At 43.3% G+C, this 7,317-nt stretch overlaps 6 non-coding genes across 6 annotated transcripts; all 6 read left to right on the forward strand.

The window, feature by feature from the left end:
• Window positions 1-658: 658 nt before the first annotated feature.
• On the forward strand, window positions 659-777 carry LOC136743391 (5S ribosomal RNA). Its single transcript, XR_010815456.1, has one exon. It is a non-coding gene; the product is annotated as a 5S ribosomal RNA (ribosomal RNA).
• Window positions 778-1,832: 1,055 nt separating this feature from the next.
• Window positions 1,833-1,951, forward strand: LOC136743394 (5S ribosomal RNA). Its single transcript, XR_010815458.1, has one exon. It is a non-coding gene; the product is annotated as a 5S ribosomal RNA (ribosomal RNA).
• Window positions 1,952-3,007: 1,056 nt separating this feature from the next.
• LOC136743591 (5S ribosomal RNA) lies at window positions 3,008-3,126 on the forward strand. Its single transcript, XR_010815647.1, has one exon. It is a non-coding gene; the product is annotated as a 5S ribosomal RNA (ribosomal RNA).
• Window positions 3,127-4,182: 1,056 nt separating this feature from the next.
• Window positions 4,183-4,301, forward strand: LOC136743395 (5S ribosomal RNA). Its single transcript, XR_010815459.1, has one exon. It is a non-coding gene; the product is annotated as a 5S ribosomal RNA (ribosomal RNA).
• Window positions 4,302-5,357: 1,056 nt separating this feature from the next.
• LOC136743396 (5S ribosomal RNA) lies at window positions 5,358-5,476 on the forward strand. The gene has a single exon (XR_010815460.1). It is a non-coding gene; the product is annotated as a 5S ribosomal RNA (ribosomal RNA).
• Window positions 5,477-6,532: 1,056 nt separating this feature from the next.
• LOC136743397 (5S ribosomal RNA) lies at window positions 6,533-6,651 on the forward strand. Its single transcript, XR_010815461.1, has one exon. It is a non-coding gene; the product is annotated as a 5S ribosomal RNA (ribosomal RNA).
• The last annotated feature ends 666 nt before the right edge of the window (window positions 6,652-7,317 follow it).

Below are 7,317 nucleotides of genomic sequence, written 5' to 3' on the forward strand. Positions count from 1 at the left end.
AATGCAACGGGATGAAATTACTGAAATGATGCCTGCCCTCGAACTGTGATGATGGACTACCCGACTCGCCAATAATATTGGGTTCTGGTGTATTGAAATACAGGAGCTGCTGGATTTGTGTGTTTTCTTACCCCCTCACCATAGTTTGTCAAATGTTTAAACAACTGAACTTATATTCAAGGTTTGTTTCTCTTCATATGTTTTACTGGTTTACATTTGTCTCAGCAACCTGTTGAATGATTCTTCTGCTTTCAAAACAAAATGACAACAGGATGAATGCACACACTTGAAAATACAATACATGCAATGTTATGCATCATAGTGATGCAACCTCCTTTCAGTTTCATACTGCATGTCAATTGAAATCCTTACTGAAATGCACACCTTCTCAAGATTGCGCTTGACTGGCGTGTCAGGCACTCAATTACAGCTGTTTTATCAAGACAAATGTGTTCGTTTTGTAAAATATAGTTCCGGTCTGGTGTGGCACCCCAGCTAACGCACAACGTTGCCACAACGTGGCATATTAGCAGGGACTGTCTGCGGCGCGCTGGTGTGTCCCGGGCTTTAGAGTAGAGAGACAGTTCAACTGTAAGTATGAACGGCAGAAACGGATATTGCCATCCCTTTAAGTAGAGCGTCAGGGACAGCCTCCCTGGCTTACGGCCATACTAGCCTGAATACGCCCGATCTCGTCCGATCTCGGAAGCTAAGCAGGCTCGGGCCTGGTCAGTACTTGGATGGGAGACCGCCTGGGAATACCAGGTGCTGTAAGCTTTTGCATCTTTTACACACCAAAGGGCGACAAATCACGAGTTTTAACTTTGGATACACGCAATTTCATCATTATTTCAGATTTGACTTCCCCAAATACACAGGCATACAATAGATCTTGTTCTCCAACGTAAACGGTCCTTAGTAACTAGGGTACATTCGTAAATAAATTGAGCATCATGGCTAGAAGTGACTAAATGTTGCCTAATCTTTCTCATCGAGAAATGACACAATTACAGCAACACAAAAAGGAACTCCACCGGACAAAGATCAGTGCTCACAAGGAGCCTCATTCAACACACACGGTTCCATTCCCATTCATGCAAAGCACGAAAGTGTAAAACTTGGGAACATACTTGAGAGCAAAGATCACATTCAATCTCATTCAAGGCACGGATGTGAATGCAACGGGATGAAATTACTGAAATGATGCCTGCCCTCGAACTGTGATGATGGACTACCCGACTCGCCAATATATTGGGTTCTGGTGTATTGAAATACAGGAGCTGCTGGATTTGTGTGTTTTCTTACCCCCTCACCATAGTTTGTCAAATGTTTAAACAACTGAACTTATATTCAAGGTTTGTTTCTCTTCATATGTTTTACTGGTTTACATTTGTCTCAGCAACCTGTTGAATGATTCTTCTGCTTTCAAAACAAAATGACAACAGGATGAATGCACACACTTGAAAATACAATACATGCAATGTTATGCATCATAGTGATGCAACCTCCTTTCAGTTTCATACTGCATGTCAATTGAAATCCTTACTGAAATGCACACCTTCTCAAGATTGCGCTTGACTGGCGTGTCAGGCACTCAATTACAGCTGTTTTATCAAGACAAATGTGTTCGTTTTGTAAAATATAGTTCCGGTCTGGTGTGGCACCCCAGCTAACGCACAACGTTGCCACAACGTGGCATATTAGCAGGGACTGTCTGCGGCGCGCTGGTGTGTCCCGGGCTTTAGAGTAGAGAGACAGTTCAACTGTAAGTATGAACGGCAGAAACGGATATTGCCATCCCTTTAAGTAGAGCGTCAGGGACAGCCTCCCTGGCTTACGGCCATACTAGCCTGAATACGCCCGATCTCGTCCGATCTCGGAAGCTAAGCAGGCTCGGGCCTGGTCAGTACTTGGATGGGAGACCGCCTGGGAATACCAGGTGCTGTAAGCTTTTGCATCTTTTACACACCAGAGCGCGACAAATCACGAGTTTTAACTTTGGATACACGCAATTTCATCATTATTTCAGATTTGACTTCCCCAAATACACAGGCATACAATAGATCTTGTTCTCCAACGTAAACGGTCCCTAGTAACTAGGGTACATTCGTAAATAAATTGAGCATCATGGCTAGAAGTGACTAAATGTTGCCTAATCTTTCTCATCGAGAAATGACACAATTACAGCAACACAAAAAGGAACTCCACCGGACAAAGATCAGTGCTCACAAGGAGCCTCATTCAACACACACGGTTCCATTCCCATTCATGCAAAGCACGAAAGTGTAAAACTTGGGAACATACTTGAGAGCAAAGATCACATTGAATCTCATTCAAGGCACGGATGTGAATGCAACGGGATGAAATTACTGAAATGATGCCTGCCCTCGAACTGTGATGATGGACTACCCGACTCGCCAATAATATTGGGTTCTGGTGTATTGAAATACAGGAGCTGCTGGATTTGTGTGTTTTCTTACCCCCTCACCATAGTTTGTCAAATGTTTAAACAACTGAACTTATATTCAAGGTTTGTTTCTCTTCATATGTTTTACTGGTTTACATTTGTCTCAGCAACCTGTTGAATGATTCTTCTGCTTTCAAAACAAAATGACAACAGGATGAATGCACACACTTGAAAATACAATACATGCAATGTTATGCATCATAGTGATGCAACCTCCTTTCAGTTTCATACTGCATGTCAATTGAAATCCTTACTGAAATGCACACCTTCTCAAGATTGCGCTTGACTGGCGTGTCAGGCACTCAATTACAGCTGTTTTATCAAGACAAATGTGTTCGTTTTGTAAAATATAGTTCCGGTCTGGTGTGGCACCCCAGCTAACGCACAACGTTGCCACAACGTGGCATATTAGCAGGGACTGTCTGCGGCGCGCTGGTGTGTCCCGGGCTTTAGAGTAGAGAGACAGTTCAACTGTAAGTATGAACGGCAGAAACGGATATTGCCATCCCTTTAAGTAGAGCGTCAGGGACAGCCTCCCTGGCTTACGGCCATACTAGTCTGAATACGCCCGATCTCGTCCGATCTCGGAAGCTAAGCAGGCTCGGGCCTGGTCAGTACTTGAATGGGAGACCGCCTGGGAATACCAGGTGCTGTAAGCTTTTGCATCTTTTACACACCAGAGTGCGACAAATCACGAGTTTTAACTTTGGATACACGCAATTTCATCATTATTTCAGATTTGACTTCCCCAAATACACAGGCATACAATAGATCTTGTTCTCCAACGTAAACGGTCCCTAGTAACTAGGGTACATTCGTAAATAAATTGAGCATCATGGCTAGAAGTGACTAAATGTTGCCTAATCTTTCTCATCGAGAAATGACACAATTACAGCAACACAAAAAGGAACTCCACCGGACAAAGATCAGTGCTCACAAGGAGCCTCATTCAACACACACGGTTCCATTCCCATTCATGCAAAGCACGAAAGTGTAAAACTTGGGAACATACTTGAGAGCAAAGATCACATTCAATCTCATTCAAGGCACGGATGTGAATGCAACGGGGTGAAATTACTGAAATGATGCCTGCCCTCGAACTGTGATGATGGACTACCCGACTCGCCAATAATATTGGGTTCTGGTGTATTGAAATACAGGAGCTGCTGGATTTGTGTGTTTTCTTACCCCCTCACCATAGTTTGTCAAATGTTTAAACAACTGAACTTATATTCAAGGTTTGTTTCTTTTCATATGTTTTACTGGTTTACATTTGTCTCAGCAACCTGTTGAATGATTCTTCTGCTTTCAAAACAAAATGACAACAGGATGAATGCACACACTTGAAAATACAATACATGCAATGTTATGCATCATAGTGATGCAACCTCCTTTCAGTTTCATACTGCATGTCAATTGAAATCCTTACTGAAATGCACACCTTCTCAAGATTGCGCTTGACTGGCGTGTCAGGCACTCAATTACAGCTGTTTTATCAAGACAAATGTGTTCGTTTTGTAAAATATAGTTCCGGTCTGGTGTGGCACCCCAGCTAACGCACAACGTTGCCACAACGTGGCATATTAGCAGGGACTGTCTGCGGCGCGCTGGTGTGTCCCGGGCTTTAGAGTAGAGAGACAGTTCAACTGTAAGTATGAACGGCAGAAACGGATATTGCCATCCCTTTAAGTAGAGCGTCAGGGACAGCCTCCCTGGCTTACGGCCATACTAGCCTGAATACGCCCGATCTCGTCCGATCTCGGAAGCTAAGCAGGCTCGGGCCTGGTCAGTACTTGGATGGGAGACCGCCTGGGAATACCAGGTGCTGTAAGCTCTTGCATCTTTTACACACCAGAGCGCGACAAATCACGAGTTTTAACTTTGGATACACGCAATTTCATCATTATTTCAGATTTGACTTCCCCAAATACACAGGCATACAATAGATCTTGTTCTCCAACGTAAACGGTCCCTAGTAACTAGGGTACATTCGTAAATAAATTGAGCATCATGGCTAGAAGTGACTAAATGTTGCCTAATCTTTCTCATCGAGAAATGACACAATTACAGCAACACAAAAAGGAACTCCACCGGACAAAGATCAGTGCTCACAAGGAGCCTCATTCAACACACACGGTTCCATTCCCATTCATGCAAAGCACGAAAGTGTAAAACTTGGGAACATACTTGAGAGCAAAGATCACATTCAATCTCATTCAAGGCACGGATGTGAATGCAACGGGATGAAATTACTGAAATGATGCCTGCCCTCGAACTGTGATGATGGACTACCCGACTCGCCAATAATATTGGGTTCTGGTGTATTGAAATACAGGAGCTGCTGGATTTGTGTGTTTTCTTACCCCCTCACCATAGTTTGTCAAATGTTTAAACAACTGAACTTATATTCAAGGTTTGTTTCTCTTCATATGTTTTACTGGTTTACATTTGTCTCAGCAACCTGTTGAATGATTCTTCTGCTTTCAAAACAAAATGACAACAGGATGAATGCACACACTTGAAAATACAATACATGCAATGTTATGCATCATAGTGATGCAACCTCCTTTCAGTTTCATACTGCATGTCAATTGAAATCCTTACTGAAATGCACACCTTCTCAAGATTGCGCTTGACTGGCGTGTCAGGCACTCAATTACAGCTGTTTTATCAAGACAAATGTGTTCGTTTTGTAAAATATAGTTCCGGTCTGGTGTGGCACCCCAGCTAACGCACAACGTTGCCACAACGTGGCATATTAGCAGGGACTGTCTGCGGCGCGCTGGTGTGTCCCGGGCTTTAGAGTAGAGAGACAGTTCAACTGTAAGTATGAACGGCAGAAACGGATATTGCCATCCCTTTAAGTAGAGCGTCAGGGACAGCCTCCCTGGCTTACGGCCATACTAGCCTGAATACGCCCGATCTCGTCCGATCTCGGAAGCTAAGCAGGCTCGGGCCTGGTCAGTACTTGGATGGGAGACCGCCTGGGAATACCAGGTGCTGTAAGCTTTTGCATCTTTTACACACCAAAGGGCGACAAATCACGAGTTTTAACTTTGGATACACGCAATTTCATCATTATTTCAGATTTGACTTCCCCAAATACACATGCATACAATAGATCTTGTTCTCCAACGTAAACGGTCCCTAGTAACTAGGGTACATTCGTAAATAAATTGAGCATCATGGCTAGAAGTGACTAAATGTTGCCTAATCTTTCTCATCGAGAAATGACACAATTACAGCAACACAAAAAGGAACTCCACCGGACAAAGATCAGTGCTCACAAGGAGCCTCATTCAACACACACGGTTCCATTCCCATTCATGCAAAGCACGAAAGTGTAAAACTTGGGAACATACTTGAGAGCAAAGATCACATTCAATCTCATTCAAGGCACGGATGTGAATGCAACGGGATGAAATTACTGAAATGATGCCTGCCCTCGAACTGTGATGATGGACTACCCGACTCGCCAATAATATTGGGTTCTGGTGTATTGAAATACAGGAGCTGCTGGATTTGTGTGTTTTCTTACCCCCTCACCATAGTTTGTCAAATGTTTAAACAACTGAACTTATATTCAAGGTTTGTTTCTCTTCATATGTTTTACTGGTTTACATTTGTCTCAGCAACCTGTTGAATGATTCTTCTGCTTTCAAAACAAAATGACAACAGGATGAATGCACACACTTGAAAATACAATACATGCAATGTTATGCATCATAGTGATGCAACCTCCTTTCAGTTTCATACTGCATGTCAATTGAAATCCTTACTGAAATGCACACCTTCTCAAGATTGCGCTTGACTGGCGTGTCAGGCACTCAATTACAGCTGTTTTATCAAGACAAATGTGTTCGTTTTGTAAAATATAGTTCCGGTCTGGTGTGGCACCCCAGCTAACGCACAACGTTGCCACAACGTGGCATATTAGCAGGGACTGTCTGCGGCGCGCTGGTGTGTCCCGGGCTTTAGAGTAGAGAGACAGTTCAACTGTAAGTATGAACGGCAGAAACGGATATTGCCATCCCTTTAAGTAGAGCGTCAGGGACAGCCTCCCTGGCTTACGGCCATACTAGCCTGAATACGCCCGATCTCGTCCGATCTCGGAAGCTAAGCAGGCTCGGGCCTGGTCAGTACTTGGATGGGAGACCGCCTGGGAATACCAGGTGCTGTAAGCTTTTGCATCTTTTACACACCAGAGCGCGACAAATCACGAGTTTTAACTTTGGATACACGCAATTTCATCATTATTTCAGATTTGACTTCCCCAAATACACAGGCATACAATAGATCTTGTTCTCCAACGTAAACGGTCCCTAGTAACTAGGGTACATTCGTAAATAAATTGAGCATCATGGCTAGAAGTGACTAAATGTTGCCTAATCTTTCTCATCGAGAAATGACACAATTACAGCAACACAAAAAGGAACTCCACCGGACAAAGATCAGTGCTCACAAGGAGCCTCATTCAACACACACGGTTCCATTCCCATTCATGCAAAGCACGAAAGTGTAAAACTTGGGAACATACTTGAGAGCAAAGATCACATTCAATCTCATTCAAGGCACGGATGTGAATGCAACGGGATGAAATTACTGAAATGATGCCTGCCCTCGAACTGTGATGATGGACTACCCGACTCGCCAATAATATTGGGTTCTGGTGTATTGAAATACAGGAGCTGCTGGATTTGTGTGTTTTCTTACCCCCTCACCATAGTTTGTCAAATGTTTAAACAACTGAACTTATATTCAAGGTTTGTTTCTCTTCATATGTTTTACTGGTTTACATTTGTCTCAGCAACCTGTTGAATGATTCTTCTGCTTTCAAAACAAAATGACAA

This window comes from Amia ocellicauda, unplaced genomic scaffold, assembly GCF_036373705.1.
Source record: "Amia ocellicauda isolate fAmiCal2 unplaced genomic scaffold, fAmiCal2.hap1 HAP1_SCAFFOLD_80, whole genome shotgun sequence".
NCBI classification, from domain to species: Eukaryota; Metazoa; Chordata; class Actinopteri; order Amiiformes; family Amiidae; genus Amia; species Amia ocellicauda.